This window comes from Embiotoca jacksoni, unplaced genomic scaffold (genome assembly GCF_022577435.1).
Source record: "Embiotoca jacksoni isolate LCO1_2020_lvr unplaced genomic scaffold, fEmbJac1.0.p SCAF_28, whole genome shotgun sequence".
In the NCBI taxonomy this organism is placed as follows: Eukaryota; Metazoa; Chordata; class Actinopteri; family Embiotocidae; genus Embiotoca; species Embiotoca jacksoni.
The window spans coordinates 6,205,977-6,224,325 of NW_027185379.1; the positions used below are offsets into that span (position 1 = coordinate 6,205,977).

Here is an 18,349-nt window from a genome sequence, read left to right on the forward strand (position 1 = left end):
GCACCGAGGGAATCCCAAATTCCTGTCGTAAAAAAGCACAGGAAGCTGTGACCTCTTTTGAAAGACTATGAATCATCCTCTTATCTCCATCTCCTCAGCAGCAGGTACTTTCATTCCAACGTATCACTGTCGAGTCGGGGCTCGGTTAACGAAGTGGGGAGGCAGTAGTAATGACATTGCCGTGTCATTTTCTGAATTGAATTGAGGGAATTTGCATGGCCTCCGATATAATAACAAATAACATTACACACAAACTCTAGAGAAAGTTGATGCAGGAGGGAGCTTAAATTGTGTAAAAGGCAGGCTGATAGAAAGATCTGTTTAGTAATACTCTTTCCAACAGTGTAGTCCCAGGCTGGGGTAATGAAGCACAGACAGTCATTAGTATGCCCTATGTGTGTCTCGTCAAATCACCTCTTGGCCTTGCTGCTGTGACAAAACAACCAGCCCTTCAAGTCAGCTGATTAAATGCAGCAAATCCCTGCGTTGGCTGAGTCGCTCTTAATTGGTTGTGAAACCTCAAACCGTGTTCACACTCAAAAATATAATTCTTGGGATTCCCCATGTCAGAACGCTCTATATTCAAGCTCACCAGGGATCTAATTTATCTGGGAACTCTTACCGTAAAATGGTAATTTGGAAAGACAGTCACAAGTGAAAAAGGTAAACTGTTTTTTTTTTTTTAGAGCAGCACAGCATCTCTTTTTATATTTATTTGAGTTAGCATATGCATACTGCAGCCTCATGCAGGGATTTGACTGGTTCTCTTTGATCGGTTTTATTCTTTCTGGCATGCACATTCGGTCTGTATCATCCTCCACGGTCCTCCAGATAGGATGGGATTTAGACCCATTCATGCCTATGAAAGCAACTGGTAAATTTTAAGCATATTTGCTATAAACATGTTGCTTTTTTCCCAGCAATAATCCTGCAGTGTTATTATTCATGTTTGTGAGGGAGACCTCAGAAACATGGAGGACATATGATTGATAAAAGGAGGGATTTGTGCACCCCCTTCTCGGAGGAGAATGAGTCTCAAAGGTCACTTCCCTACCTCAGACAGACCTAATGGATATGTCACTTCTCTCCTGTTTGTCGTGGCTACAACCAGAACATACACGTCACGCCACACGTTAGACATGTATCCTCAAGCATGGAATTATATCCCACCCGCTTTAAGTAAGGCACTGTAACAATTTATATTTGATAGTTTTAAATTGCAGTTTTACTACTCTGAGTCGACGAGCAGGAGTTGGCCATTTTATTTGCCTGCTTTACAAAAGCACAGAATTTGACAACAGCATTGTAGCGCAAATTCATTGTCAGGAACGTGTCAGCGGCAAGCCATTTGCAGGTATGAATTATTGTGTTCATACATGCGCTCAGGGAATAGACATTGTAAATCACAGGCAGCGTTCACATGCAGCACGATGCCAAATTGAATTCTTCAGTGAAAAACAGTTTTAAGCTGGCTCTCTGCCAAAATGCTAAGTAAATCTTGCCTGTTCCAAATTACAGTGTTATCCAAGCTACATTTGATATGGTTTATGCTGTGTAAAGATGGCTAATAATGGCTGTTATACAAATGAGAAGATTCTGGATTAAGAGTCCATTGAATAATGTACCATCAAGTCTACAATATCACTTTGTGTGCCAGCCTCGCTCATATTTTTTTTTCCCTTGAAGAAGCTAGGTTTGGTTGGATTCTCTATTGTTAATGACTGTGACATTTCTAAATGTCTTGTAAAATAGGCCACATTGCCCGTCTTTGAAAGGGGAGTTGGGACACCTGGTGGTCCAGAGCTGGCCAGGGGCCCAGGAGATGGAGAAAAGGCTAACCTTTTAAAATAAAATGAGATTAGGTCATTCATCCTTGTCCCGGCATTTCCATTGCAGAGAAAAGATGAAATCATAGCAATCTCAGGCCCCCACACACAAAACCTAAACTCCAAGATTAGGTTTCACGCCGGCCGTCTTCGGCATACAGCGCAATACATATAGAGGAGTAGGACACTGGAAAGATGCACAGTTTCTCACAGCGTGGTGCTTCTGTCTGGCATGACTTTGTCTCCGTCATCTCCTCCAGTGTAAGGTCACTCCTTATCTCGGTTAACATATTGATTCTGGGAAGTTATTGTGCGGACAAAACCATCATCATGCCACTTCCCACTTCCCTTCGACTCTGTCAGGATGATAGTAATGTACAGTACGTTGCACATCACACTGTTGTTTGCTGGGTGAGATCAGTGTGTTCAAAGGGTGTTCTCATCCCAGCATTAACGGTTATATAGTTCGGATTGGAAGATATCCAGAAGTGATGATTAATTCTCTGAAAGTTGCCATCTCTTCGTGCAGAACCATTCTGTATTCCTTTTGACTTAATATTCATGTGTTCTTACTTTGATCAGCTTGCTGTCAGTGGGAAATAGCTCATGATGAGGTGCTGCTAATCCCCCAGAATCAGTGCAGTGTTTGCAGTGATTAGTATTCTCTTGAAGTTAATATTCATAGTATTTAAATTAATTCATTCCCACTGTGCTCGAATAAAGCACCTGACACCTGTACAGAAGTAGACAACAAATTTATGACATTTGGATTTTTCTTTTCTCCTGGATTGCTTTTTATTCCCACATCTGTCTCTTTGTCACTCCTGGAATAAGTATCACCTGACTCAAAATCCCACAGAGTTAATTCGATGGGAGACTTAAAATAATACCTGAATAATCAATAGTGTCTCTACGCAGCACAAATACTTCTGACCCTTTTTATTGATTAAAATAAACAACAAAACAATTTTTCTCACCCCACTTGTTACTCACTGAGGATATTCTCATTGTGGATGCTTAGTTTGATGATTCTGTTGTGTATCTGTTGTTGTTGGACTAAACTGCCATTTTGTTGCAGGTTTAGGTTTACGTCTTTTTAAGAAAGAGACCGTGGACATTAATAAACATGAGGACTTAATTTTGCCATAGTAAATGTGCCAGATGCTGCCATACAGGCTTATTTTCACTAGTAGTCTCCTGGGCAGGTTCATGGTTTAAGGAGCATGAATAAAACATAACACACATGTCACACTGGTATCACACTAAAGCATGTAATACACCAGTCAGTCTAACATAGAGCACAGTGTTATTGCCACGCTTTGTGTGATGAAGAAGGAGCTGTCATGTGCTGAGGTAAAAAGGAGCGCTAAAGAACCCATAGGGTGGAGGTTGCGGACTGTCACTGTCAAGGAAACAGAACTTAACGGCACTTCTTTTTTTCCAAACTATAAGTTGTAGAATAGCCAGCAAGTTATTGAACATTGCCGCCTCCCCCCCCAACCCCCCCCCCCCCCCCCTCAAAATTAAGTAAAAGCACATGATCATAAACTAAGTGTTGTAGTATAACAAACAGGAGACCATTGATGTGTGAAGTCATGTAAGTTAATGTTGGAAAAAGGACCATTAAAAAGGAAGTACTGAGAATGAATATCAGCTGATGGATGTAAATGGTCGCAGAGTGGGTGAATTGGGTCAAACTAAAACATGGGACGTTGTTCATGTATATTTTTTGTTCAATAAATGTCAACAGTTTTGAGTGCACAAAACCTGTTTTTGCGCCGGCGTTAACTTTTTTGTTTTGCGTGTACAAGTGCTTCATGTCCGCTGCAACACCTCCATCCTCGTGGAAACACTGACAATGTAATGTGTCATGTCAGTAACTTAATGATGCACATAACGTCAGTAATGTAAAATTACTTATTTGAACCCGAACCCCGATCTCTTCATAAACCTAACGGAGCAGCTTTGGTAACTAAACCGAACAACAGATGCAGCTGTGGCTTCAGATGGTAGAGCCCACTAATCATGAGGTTGGTGGTTCGATCCCCGATTCTTCCTGGCCACATGCCGGAGTGTCTTTGGGCAAGACACTGAACCCCAAGTTGCTCCTGATGGCAGGTGAGCACCTTGCATTGTAACGCGACTGCCTTTGGTGTGTGAATGTGCATGAAAATGGGAGACAAACAAAAGGTCACCATATAAGTGCAAACTTTAAACTACTTATCTTTTGACTCTGCAAAGCGGGCGGTCGTTCAGAGAGTAATAATCACAGTAAGCTGCTGCATGAGAGGGAGCCAAATAGAGCAAGTATATTATACATAGTTAATAATTAAACCACACTTAAAACTTTCCAAATCTTAAACTTTCACCATTGCTTGAATTTTTCAGCTCTGCTTTGAAAGGGTACATTTTGTAGATATGCGACTGTAGCTACTGTTTTAATGCGCTCAAGATGCAAATGAAAATCAAAAGAGAAAAACAGTGTTTGATTCCTAAACTTTGTACTTTTAAGGGAACCAAAACAGCTGGAGGAAGGCAGAGCCCTGGACAGCATCGGTGAGTCAGAGGCATCAGAGCCTCCAGTCTTAGACCTCTTGTCATTCCCATTTAATATTTTCATTAAAGGGATTACACACAGAATCTTTTATAAAACTCATGTCATTGTTGTTGCAAATTTAATTCTCTGCCCTGAGGAAATTAACTGGGTGATGTTAACCTTTGGTGTGATAAAGATAAGTCCCCAACTTGGGAAAGGCGTTGTTTCATGAGGACACCACCATCCTGAAATAGAATAAACTGTTATATCATGCTTCAGTGGCGCTTGAACACTAAAACAGTATTGCAGTTAGTGCTCTTTTCTGCACGTCCACCAGCTCTTATTTTTTCAAATCACAATCTACAGCTTATGCCCTCGGCATGTCCCCAGCTGGAAGATCAAATGCTGGGTGTTCTGGTTTGGGGCCAGTGAAGTCGGTAAGGAACTTTTGAGCCACTGTGAAACCCTGTAATATGATCTGTATAATCACCACTTTGTTCAGTTTTGGAGAGCTGTAATCACAGTAGTTTTAATCTCGGGCTCTGCCGTGTGTGTGTGTGTGTGTGTGGGTGGGTGTTTTCCTTTGTAGTGGAAGAGACTTCCCATGTTTGTGTGCTCCCTGAATTACAACATTATTCAAAATTTTATATTGAACCAAAATAGATTGTAGTTGTTCCAGGCCAGTATTAAGCCAAAGGCTGAAGTACACCCTCCGTGAACCCTCCGTTCACAAGAAATACATGGTGAACGTCAGGTTTTGCTTTCCCATGGCGTAAGAAGTACAAGTAGATAGGACCGGGGCTCAGGGGTGTGCCATATCATATCAATCACAATGACACCCGTGTCATTTTTCAAAGCTATAAAAAAAATGTATGGCATGTAATGACGTCATACTTTTACGCAGTGGAAATGTATGGCATACATTTGCCGCTTAGAAAGCAACAAGCATGGCTGAAAGCCGCTGTACTCTTCAGGTTTTCAGCTGAGTGTGAGTTTAATTAACGGTCGAGCTGTTTCTCCTCCGTTCCTCCTCTGTCCTCCTTGAGCTCCACACACTGAGAGCAGCAGGTGCACAGGTGAACGAGTCGAGTCGTAACAAAACAAAAGTTCAAGAAAAGCCCCAACTACGTTATTAATGGATAAACTTCAGAAAATCCGACCAGAACATCGTTGAATCTGCTGACAGTGGTGAGAAAGTAGTTGGAAGCTCTGCAAGTGATCTTGGTAGTCGACCTGGCAGAGCAGCAGCTCTCTGCACAGCTGCAGCTCCACATCTCCCCTCAGCTCTGTGTACAGGATCTGAATCTCACTTTGAGATACTTTTTTGTACAAACTAAAAAACTGACAGATGATTTTTAGTTTTTAATGCATACTTGAAGGCATAATGTTATGTTTGTGCTGAAATAAATCTATAACACTTTTGTTGAAATTGTATGTAATTAAAATGAATAATCGCATATTTTTCAGTATTTTGTCACATGGTCAAGAATATCATATATATATGGTGATATTATTTTAGGGCCATATCGCCGACCCCTACCGGGGTTGAGGAGGTGGTCATTAAACAAAAGTCATGTGATGGAGGTCATGTGATGAAGGGCAAATAGTGATTAAGTCAGAGAAGGGAAATAGACATGGACTGTATTTAAAACTAGATGTCATGTTCATGTAAATATGTAGAATTGGGGTCGCAGTGACCTTGAGCTTTGACCTTTGCTACTCAAATCTAATCAGTTCATCATTGCAATGAAGTAACTGTTTCTGCCAATAAGTGTGACCAGATTTCCTTAAGGCGTTCTTGAGATATCGGTTTCACGAGAATGGGACGGACTGACCTACGGATTTATGGACACCCAGAAAACGTAATGCCTTCGGCTCTGACTATCGCCGGTGCGAAGGCATAAAAATGTATGTAAAATTACCCGCTGGTTTCCTGAGGAGGGGTTTTGAGGCACATTGTGGGTGCCTCCAACTATCAACTTCTTGGCAGTGCCTGACTCCACCTTATTCCTTGATAATCCAAAAATATGGTGCGTGGGTGGAGGGGCAGTCTACTAAAGCCTGGTTGCTGAAACCAGCGCCCTGTGGAGAGTCTGTATGAATGGCTCTGACTAACAGTCTATGGTTGAAACCTATTGACAGCTGACCATCTATACTGGTCAGTCAAACACACCTGTATTACACGCTTTGGCATTATGCCTGGTTATCTGTTCACGCAGAGGTGTTCCAGCAGCCACATGTATTTCACTATATTTACACCTGGTCATTTATGAGGAACAACCATGATGAAAAATCAAACTAGTAAATATACACTTCTTCTAACACTTAACGAAATCACGAAACTTGCAGTAACACCAGTCCACGTGCTGCACTCCTTCGATTTGACGACAACCTCTTAAAATCAGGAGGTAGCCAGCCACCACATAATCTGACTTTGGTGCCCTAATTTTAATGATTTGTCCTATCTGTGTAGAGACACAAGAAAGTTGAAAATAAATAATTACAGGATTTACTGAGACTGCAACATGTCCAACAAAGCAGCGTTGGACCAGATATTAATGGACTGAAAGTAATTTCATGGTAAAAAGAAATGGCTTTCCATGAACAAACAAAAAAGTTTAAAGCTGCAGGTTAATTATTTGAATAATGCTGCACCGTAATCACTGAAAATGCTTTTGTACCTTTGCCTCTAAAAGTTGTACAAAACTGCCAATATCAACTCTTCTAGATAAATACAGAGGCTCATTAATGTTTATGTCAAAACCAATTTTTTTTTTAACACATGAATCTATTTCATCATAATTACTGCTAAATCTTTAGCAGTGTAGACATTTGCAAATTAAATCATAAATATCCATTAACTATCCACACAGACTAAGTCCTATGTGGAAAGCGGCTGACAGGATTTAGATAAATGAACTCATGCATTAAAAATTCTGCCTGTAATTGTTCAATTTTAACCATATCAGATGGAGTTAATTGAATAATTATCTCCATTATATACTTTTTGTTAAAATACATGAAGGCCAAATAATAATATTGTGGATATTAGTATATTTTAGTGGTGTGATATCTATAATTTATAATAATAATTGCTTGTGTTATTACCAAGCATCATTTAAAATGCAATCCTGTACCAAATCACTGGGGTTGGCGAGGTCATGTTGATTTTGTGTAACCTGGACTGTAAAATGAATGTTTCCCGTCAAGTTCTTCATTACTACGTCACCGTTTAAAACCCGCTAAGGATACCAAAGGAAGAATGATAGCTTTTCATGGCAGCATCTGCAGAGCCTGATAAGCCGAGTCCAGCTGGTGTTAGTGAATCAAGACCCTTGACTATCTCCACAAGCCCTGTTGCAGTGGCCGATTCCTAGATGTGGGTCTGGATAAGCTCCGGCCCGTACACTGTTGACAGCTTTCTAGCAAGGATAACCAAAAGGATGAAGAAAGAAAATCAGTTATGATACATGTTCTGCGGGTCACCACGCAGACCTCCTCCTTCAGTCAGCTGCTTTGTATCCAGCTTTAAAATGTGGCGTGCGGTCTCTCGGCTCTGCAGCTGCAACATGCCCTCCAGCAGGTATGATGGCAGGAGGGTGTAATGCAGGATTTTCAGAGACCTCAAACATGCGCTTGTTGACAATATGACACACAATTGTGTACAGGGGGTCTCACACAGACAGCCCCAGGCTCAAATATGAATAACCAGCTTGTGTGTGGTCAGTAACTAGCATGGGAATTGAGCAGGGGCAACATTTTGAATGACATAAAAATGGCCCAAAAAAAATTATAGTTATAACTATAATCTTCCTCCTACTGCACAGAATAAGAAAGGAAACATTACTTAAGTTCAATTTAAATTATTTTTTTTGTATCATCCTTTTGTGTGAATTTTTCCCTGCTTCTTTCAACTGCTGTGGGAAGTAGTGCCTCATGAATTTTAGGTTGCAACAACACACTGATTAAAGTAAGCAGAAAAGCGCAGGTTGTTGAATGATAAAGGTTTGTTGAAGCTGTAGACGAGGGCTGTGCTTTGTCATTGAAAAAGTTGCAAATCAAATGGTTCTTGAAAATCTTTCAACAGTTACAGAAATACAGTGAAAAAAATCTCTGAATGTGTTATTGCTATCTGATAATGTGTCTTTTTTTTTTACTTGCTTTTTGTTGCTCAAGGATTACAGTTGATGTGCGCAGGAGTCTCAGTTGCTGTTTTTAAATGCATCACAAAAATTCCCAATTTATTAAAGATGAGACGGAGGAAGAAAACTTGATTGATTGATTGCATATGAAAAAAAAAAAAAAAGCGCTACTACTGAATTCTTGTTTTACCGCAGCCTGCAGGATGCACCTGACATTTCAAAAGTTTGAGCCGTACATGACATCTTGGAGCAAATTAAGAGAAAAACCAGGAAGTCAAACGCAGACTTTTCTTCACAAAAACTGAAAACTAGATAAGCCTGTCTGTGGTTGCTTTGTCTTGTTATCGTCATGCCACATGGCTGAAAGTACGTTTTGTTTCTGTCTTAATTTGGGTGTTGTTGGAAGTAGTTTAACGTTGTTTGAAGCAAGATGTAAAAATTGAAGAAAGGCATTGGAGAATGGAAAACAGAGTAGCTCTACTCCATGTTGCTGTGATATCAGCTATAACACATAGGTTATGTTTACTGGTAATAATGCATGTATGAGTCGGGGGCCAAATTCATGAACTGAAAGACTTAGCCTAATAATTTGTAGCAAGGAGTGTTAGCCTAGGAGTGATTTAGAAAAACCCTCAGAGCAACTCTGAGCAAGGAAAGGACAGAACCTTTGATCTTAGTGAGGAGGTGTGGTTGACCCCGTTGCTACGTGTGACGCGTCCTTTTAAAACATGTGATTGGTTGATAAAAAAAAAAAAAAAAAAAATGCACTCTTTGGGATAATGCAACCCAGTGTCACGGCAAAGCTTGAAATCGACACGCCCCTCCACTACAGCAACACGTGAGATAGCAACGCTCGGGGTTGTGTAGGCGTGGCAGTTACACGTTTTGCTGTAGTGGACCCGCGTGTATATTACCCGTTTTAGGCGTGAATCTTACACGCACGTAAATGTCACGTGACAAAGGTTCACGTGACCATCGTACCACAACGGAGGCATTGAGACCAAAAGCTGTTCTTTAGTTGTTGTTTTTTTTACCCTAACTCCAACCATTGGGTTGTGCTAGTTGTTTTTCCTGTAAATCACATGGTTAAAATGATGCAGTAGGTTTTTATTTTCCTATAAATCGCTAAACAGGCCGAAGCGCATAATAGACACGCGTCCACTTCTGAGAGGGCTATTTTTGTTTGTGATCTCTCTGGCTGATTGAAGGTTGCGATAAACCCGAGTCATCGCTGCTGCACACACTAATGTCTATAGTTGCAGAATATCTCCATGCTGTGATCAATTTAATTTCCGGCATTGTTAAGTTTAGACGTGAGCGACGACGAACATCATCCATGCACAATATAATTTGTTTAACTTGCTGTCATTCAGCATTTGAAGAATATTTCTCTTTCCTTGTTGTATTTACATTACATTTCATTTAGCTGACGCTTTTATCCAAAGCGACTTACAATAAGTGCATTTCAACCATGAGGGTACAAAACCCAGAACAACAAGAATCAAGAAAATACAATTTCTTCAAGAAAGCCAAACTACAAAGTGCTATCAGTAAGTGCCATTTTAAGCACTACTAAAGTTCAACTATTCAAGGTAAAGTCGGAAGAGGTGTGTTTTTAGTTTGCGGCGGAAGATGTACAGAGTTTCCGCTGTCCTGATGTCGTGGGGAGCTCATTCCACCATTTAGGAGCCAGGACAGCAAACAGTTGTGATTTTGTAGAGTGTTTAGCTCAGTGAGGGAGCAACAAACCGATTGGCCGATGCAGAGCGGAGGGAGCAGGCTGGGATGTAAGGTTTGACCATGTCCTGGATGTAGACTGGACCCGATCTGTTCACAGCACGGTACGCAACTACCAATGTTTTGAAACAGATGCGGGCAGCTACTGGTAACCAGTGGAGGGAGCGGAGGAGCGGAGTAGTGGGAGTGAATTTCGGGAGGTTAAAGACCAGTCGAGCTGCGGCATTCTGGATGAGCTGCAGAGGTCGGATGGCACTAACAGAGAGACCTGCCAGGAGGGAGTTACAGTAGTCCAGACGTGAGATGACCAGAGCCTGGACCAGAACCTGCGCCGCCTTCTGAGTCAGAAGAGGACGTATTCTCCTGATGTTGTGCAGCATGTATCTACAGGAACGTTTTGTTGCAGTGATGTTGGCAGTAAGGGAGAGTTGACTGTCGAGTGTCACGCCGAGGTTCCTAGCAGTCAGGGTCGGGGATAACACAGAGTTGTCCAAGGTAGTAGTCAGGTCGAGGGTGGGAGAGTCTTTCCCTGGAAGGAAGAGCAGTTCGGTCTTGTCGAGGTTGATTTTCAGGTGGTGTGAGAACATCCACTGAGAGATGTCAGTCAGACAGGCAGAGATTCGTGCGGCTACCTGTGTTTCAGATCGGGGAAAAGAGAGGATCAGTTGGGTGTCATCAGCATAGCTGTGGTAGGAAAAGCCATGCGAGTGAATGACAGAGCCGAGAGAGTTGGTGTACAGAGAGAAGAGGAAGGGACCCAGGACGGAGCCTTGAGGGACACCAGTAGTGAGAGGACAAGGTTCAGACACAGATCCTCTCCAAGTTACCCGGTAAGTGCGGTCGTTGAGGTAGGATGAGAACAGGGAGAGAGCAGAGCCTGAGACACCGAGGTCCTGAAGGGAGGAAATAAGGATCTGGTGGTTCACTGTGTCAAATGCAGCAGAAAGGTCAAGAAGGATCAGGACAGAGGAGAGAGAGGTTGCTCTAGCAATGTGAAGCTGCTCAGAGACAGCAATGAGGGCCGTCTCTGTTGAATGGTCTGCCTTGAAACCAGACTGGTGGTCAAGAAGGTTATTATGGTGAAGATAGGAGGAGAGTTAATTGAAGATAGCTCGTTCGAGAGTTTTGTCGTATTTCTGCAATTTTCTCCTCTGCTTAAGACATTTTGAAACTTCTTCAAAGTCTTCCATCCTCCTAACAGTTTCTCACCTTAGGAGCTCTGTTAAGCTCTAAGATGTTTTGTAAATAACTTCTATAGAAGGATTTACTTTTCACTTTAAGGGAAACTTCTTAGAAAACATCATAAATATGGCATCTTGTTTTTGTCTTTGATAGTAACATTGTGTTTTTATTTCAGAAATCAAGAAATGTTTTAAAGAGTTGACCACAAAAGTCTTACAACCTGCCACAGACCAAGAAGTGCACACTCTGTATTGTCTATTTTGGACGCAATTTCTCCATCCAAGTGATGCTAAACAACGAATGGTTGTGTGTTAATGTGAAGCTAAGTCATGATAACCTTATCTTCATGCTCTGTGAATGATCTCAGTGCGTGGATGTTGGCTGTCCATTGAGACTCTGCACATTGTCTGGTCCAATCACTGCTTACTACAAGGTCTCAAATTGAATATCGGATAAAACACACACGTTTGGCACATTTGTTTTCTCAGCTGTGCTTTGTTGATCGAAGGACTTCAGAATCTGCTGTAATACACGAACAGAGCCTGACTGTAAAAGACTTCACAGAGGTTATTAGTGTTTCATTGCAAATGCATTAATGAATATTCATCTGTATATTTTACAGTTATTAAATTACAGTCACCAGAGGAATTACTCTTTGTAATTATGCAAATGTTGCACATCAGTTTTCTGCATCTTTGGCTTTGTGTTAATGTAAATGTTGTTTGAATGATACTATGAATGCTGCTTTAGATTACCTTTTTTTTGTTTTTGTTCGTTGGTTGCATGAAATAATCATACGTGAAATAACATTACCGTGTATCATTCAGTGTTTCTTTAGTACGAATAAACAGAAAAAAATGTATCTGAAGAACACTTTAAAAATTCAGAATATTATGTGAAGTTGTTATCAGGAGTGGATTTAGCAAGGTAATAGGTCTTCCATGTGACTAACTGCTTTTTTGTTATACCTTATTTCCTTTGTCCTTTTGTCACGGGGAAGCTAAATGAGCTCATGTTCAAATGACAATGCAAGAAGCTGAGTCAGCTGGTTTGGGTGGAGCTCAGCTATGTGAATAAATGTTACTCAACATGAGTAGCCCTCAGACACTTTCATTTTGTCAAAGTAGCTCTCAGAGAAAAAAACAGTTGGAGAACCCTGATCTAATGTATTTTCATCCCAAACTCCAGTTCCTAATGTTGCCAAACATGGCCTGACTCTTGTGTTGTAACTTACCGTGTTAACGACATGCTACCATCATTATTTCTAAGGAAGGAATATTAGATTGCAGCAAAGCAAATTGGAGTAGTGTTGCTGTTTGTATATGCATCACTTCAGTTGTTTGCTTTATACTCTGTAAAAGCTGTGATATTCTTACAGTGCAGCTGGATTGATAAAACAAAACAGTAATGAATAGACTGCCAGGGATAAGGCAAAATAAATTGGAAGATGTTTAATGAGGTGTAGCGACTGATGCACGATCCATTATAGAGTGATGTTATTCATAAATGATATGTCTTAACAAAATTGATTTGAAAATGCCTTTTTCCCTTTGAGGATTTGTAATTCATAAAGTATTGACTAAACTGATGTTTACAGCCAAATAACTCCATCTGTAGTTATGCTGTTTGGTTGATTGTCTGTATGAAGTGACGCAATTATTCATCTAGTTCAGTAACACCTGAAAATGATAGTTGTCACTCGGCTTGTCTTTTCTAGGTCTGGACAGGAAAGTAGTCCATCACTGCGTTTTTGTGTTAACACAATCGAGTCTAATCAGGAAAGAGTGGAAGAACTCCTTTTGCCATGCTCGACAAACATGTAAATACATGCAAATTTCTGAAGCACTGCTGTTGATCTTGAGATTTTTTTAGTCCACATATGCTCTGCAGGAATGAATTTTGACCCTGGCAATGTAGTGGGGGGGAATCAGGGAGGCTCTGCCAGGGTCCTCTTGTAGATCTGATGAAACCAGAGATGGGAATGAGGTGAGGGGTAGAACAAGGTTCTTTGATCTCCATCTCCTTGAATGAACACTGGCATAAATTGGCACATCCACTATCAGCAGTGAAAATCAAATGAGATCTACAAAGCACGGGCCTAGTTTGCCTGATATGCTCTAACCACTGGCAGGGTCCAGTAAGATATCATTAACATCATTGTAGTGAGAAGACACAGATAAGACGGACAGATAGGCTGCAGAAATGTGATAGCTGAGTGTTTAGGATCTTCTGATCTATGGTCTTTATATTTAGTCTTTTTCAACTCATTTACACTGTACGGTGGCACTGGGATGTTTGTGTGGTGAGTGTATACCAGCGAAGGGTACTGGTACTGAACTGGTGGGGGCCGTTGTACCGATAAGCTCAGAAACCTTCAGCACCGCTATCCGTATTCGAGCGTCATTTTTGTATTTAATGTTCAGTGTCTTTGTTTCCCTCCTGTTGAATTAACTTATCATGTTGCATGACTGTGTCGCCATCATCAGCAAGTCACTGAGTATTAGAATTAGTTATCGTTACAACTTTCTTCTTTCAAAGAAAAATTGTATTTCTACATACTCCATAAAAGTAAGTAGTTACTCAGGAACGTAACTTGCGTTATTTTTTAAATGTCTGCTTCAACCCTTTTATGGTTTTCTGTATATTTGTAGAGGGGGATCAGTTATTTTCCAATAGTCTTATCGGTTCTTTTCACTACTGACAAATTGTTTGTTTGTTTTTTATATACACACACACATACTAACTATATATATATATATATACTAACTATATATATATAGATCTAACTATATATATATATATATATATATATATATATATATACATGTGTATATATATAGTTAGTATGTGTGTGTGTGTATATATATATATATATATATATATAGTTAGAATTTTGTTTTGGTTTGATCCATGCTCTGATTTGTCCAGTTTTATTTTCCAATAGTCTTTTTGGTTCTTTTCACCACTGATTGTTTGTTTGTTTTTTTAAATGATTTTCTTCAAATCCCTATAAACTCAAAAACATCTCACTGGAAAGAAATCTAAAACTGTCAGTAAAGCAAGACCTTTCTCCGCTTGCTGTTCAGTGAGATGGTCACTTCAAGGAGCAAAGCTGGTGCACATTATTGGTCAGTCCTCTTCAAGTGAACCCATTAGGGTGTCGCTAACTTCGGGGCTTCAATCAGCAGATGGCAAGCTGGACACACGAACTTGAATTGGTATGGCTTGGATGTTGAGGAGTGGTGGCATTTATTTACTGACAAATAGCTTAAACTGTAGACACATATGCTCACACAGCTGTAATGCGATCTTCATGCTCAAAAACCATGCGCACATGGATATTATTTTGTCTGCCAGCCTACCGGCCCTGGGCTAAAAGGGCAGTTGCGATCCCCTGTCATTCTGGATTGCTAAAGATCTCTCACCTGGTCCGCTTCCGGAGGTGCGGCCCTTTGCCCGCAGACGCTTCATGAATAGTGCTGTCCAATGGTTGAGAAGATGCCAAACTAATGTGACAATGTGTTTGTGGTGTTTTTGGATTTACTGCATGAAGTGTCTTTCTTCTCCATTAGCGCTGCAACATACCCACTCCTAAGTTAACTAAGTTGCTCCGTGACAAGGTAAAACCTGTTATTGGATGACAAATTTACAAAGTTCCACCGTTTAATCTCCAACATGAACTTTAAAAAGCTACACCAACAATGTGGTTGAAGGGCTGATGTCCCATTCAGCGAGTTGCTGTCCCATTCTCGGAAATGTGTGATGTAGCCTCCTGTGTATTTTTAACACTTTATCACATCTACTGCGTTGCTTGGTGTGAAGCCACTAGACTCATTGTGCATTACTTGACTCATTGCTCCAACACATTAGCTCCTGTCTGAAAGTTACCAACCATGTGTAGCCATCCATTGGTAGATCTCCCACACACTGAATATATCAACAACTGTAATTTGATTCTCTCACCCTCCCAGAGAACAGCAGTTAACAGGAAGTCATGATTCTTATGGATTTTTTTTTATACCATAAACTATATAAAAAAAAGAAAAAAAAAGTAACATTGTGCACTAGTGTGCTTAGTTATACATTTTAATTGAATTAAAGTAAGGGAATATATTAATAAGTAATACTTTAGTAATAATACTGATAAGCTCAATCATACCGTTATCATGAGAATCTTAATGATAATCATATCTAGTGCATATTTTACAGGACTGCAGATAACAAGTAACAAACAAATAGATGTGTTTTCCAGGGGAGCAATTTTGGCAGTGAGTTACTACATTTAAATACATTACACTGTCAAACTATTCCCATGAAACATCCCCATACACTGTTGGGTGACGCACACCAGCCTGGAGGGAATAAACACAGCCACAGACAGATGTATTATTTTCAGAGCAAATAGTGATTTTTCTATGACAAACCCACAATGTGGGCTGCCCAAAAAAAAAAATCACCAAAGTTTTTCTTTTTGTAAAAGATGCAGCACAATCAATCTCAGCCATCGATGAGGAGGTCACTCTCTGTCTTGCTGAAATTTGTTTTTGGATTTGTATAATCTGTGCAACCTGAAGACATATCGTGAGCTTGAAGTAATTACTCAGTGAAAGTTTTATGACTTCTTTTCGGTTGAAAAATCCTCCACAGCGATCTTTAAAGAACCTCTTGAAGATGAAAATGGTGATTCAAGTTTGGTATGCAAGTTCTTTGAGGTGAGGCATTAATGTTTCAATCACAGAAATAAAGCTGAATTTAAAAGAAATGCATAAAATATGATTGAATAAAAATCTCTGTTCTTAACTGGAGAATAATTTTTCATCCGTCAGGTTTGAGTTGTATTTTCTTCCTTAACATAATAGAGTTAATTGAACCAGCTACTGCTGGTATTTAAGATTCAGCGTGACTTTACCTCATCACTCTGATTTATCAGCATGCGCGGGCCCTTGATGTGGGTGATGAACATTTAGGCAACAAATGAACGGCGTCTGTGTTCTGCTGGTTGTGTGGAGACAGATTCACAGTGTCTGGTCATGCATTGAAATTCCAGTCCTGTAAAAGACACAAGTGTGGAGTGGAAAGATAACAAGCTCACTCCCTAATCTCCCTAAATGTGTTTGAGGCAGGTGTTTCCTGTAAAATGAGGACAACACACCAAGATCAAAGCACATTGCTTCATAAATTCTGTCATCTCATTCTGCATTCAGAAGGAAATGTCCTAGAAGCTTTTTGGAACCGCAAAGGAAATACAAATACAGATGTGTTTGCGTCTGTGTTTGATACCGGAGTCGGTGGCTGATGCTGACAAGACCACAGGTTTCATCTTAGGTTTGAGATGGTGGGATGTGGAGCATCTACTACGAGACGCGGTTAATGGATAATACAGTGCAGCATCCGGAAGCAGAAAAAACAAAAGATGCTCTCAAGATGTTATCCTTGCCTAAAGAAAGGTCAATAGATGAAGAAATGGGATGAGAAAATACAATAGAAACCGAATAATGCTGTGTTTTCATTGGGTGACACCTTATCTGCAGCAAATCTTCTATTTTCAGAGGAATGGAGAGCTCCACTTGCACTAATTCCTTCCTTACTGTTCAGTGTGAGGCAAGTGTTTCCTGTCTGGACTGAATATAACATCTTTGATTGAAGAAGACAGGATACCAATATTCCTCTGACCTATTTCAAACCTGCATCTCATCATGAATAACCTCCAATGTGTAAAATATCTACAGCTGACAACAATGTCTTTTTTGTTGGTATTCAAGGCTTAAAAATATTTTTTTTTTTACTTCTGCTAAAAGAGAACAATTCACGATTTTGATCTCATATTTGTTTGATCACATTGTTTAACCCAATAATATCTTACACTGAGGCAGAGCCGCTCCAAAACTGCAGGTTTTTTTTCTTTTTTTTTAGTTTCAGAAAAGCAAATATACCACAATGACTTTTATTTGAAATAGTCCAACATTGTCCCATGGATAGGCAACATTATGTATTTCAAACACAGACTCTGTAATGAGAAATAGATTTGATTTCACACTGTAAAAATGACTCTGCTGTTGAGAGGAAATGCACAACATGCTGCTTCTCCCCCAACAAACCAAATTGAATCAGTTCCTCTTTACATTAAACAATTGGCACCCTGAAAGCAAACAGTTGTGTTGCTTTGTTCTGCAGAGGAAGTACATGGACGGCGATGGCTTTTAAAATTCAGGCCATATCCCAGCAGACAGCCTCTGAAATGGGTGACCATATGATCCTGTCTGCACTGATTACCTGCAGCATTGTAAACTGATTACTTTGGCTAATAAGTTGTGTAAAGATAGGGTGTGATATCTGCAGCGGAGTCATCTTCATCCCTTCTGATGGAGATATCAATGCAGATGTCGGTTTTTATAGCTCCTGTTGCTGTATCAGGGCTTATTTACACCTCGTTTATGAAGCAGTAAATTATTTGTGTATCCGTCTCTGTGTATCTGTCTTCTTAGCACAGAATTATTTCCGAGTCTTTCAGCATCAACTCAGTGGATCACAGAATTAAATACGCACTGCTGATAACTGATTTGACACCTGGATTTTGTTGAAGAATCTATTCAGTTCAGTTTTCTCCATTATGCTGTTTTTTTTTTGTTACCAAAGCACGCAGGCAACATCAGGTTGAATAAAACCTTTCATTGAGTATTGATTTTATTTATGAATGAAGCTCTGAAGAGCAACAAGGTAAAAAGGTAAAGCAAAGAGTTCATTATTGTTCTCTATATTTAACCAGCTCGGTTACATGCATAGCATAAATAAGACCCCCCTTTGTCAATATTTGCTAACAAGCAATACAATTTACTTTTAAACACTTATGAAGACAAATTGCTAATTTAAGTTGCATAAATAGTCCAATCACAGCTAACTCCCATCTCAGTTGGAAAACTATTCAG

At 40.1% G+C, this 18,349-nt stretch overlaps 1 protein-coding gene across 1 annotated transcript in view; it reads left to right on the forward strand.

Annotated features, from left to right (window-relative positions):
- Window positions 1-644: 644 nt before the first annotated feature.
- Window positions 645-18,349, forward strand: part of lrfn1 (leucine rich repeat and fibronectin type III domain containing 1) — a 161,648-nt gene continuing 143,943 nt past the window's right edge. Inside the window, exon 1 of the mRNA XM_069161405.1 lies at window positions 645-663. The gene's annotated coding sequence lies outside the window, so the exon portion shown is untranslated. The remainder of the gene's footprint in view (window positions 664-18,349) is intronic.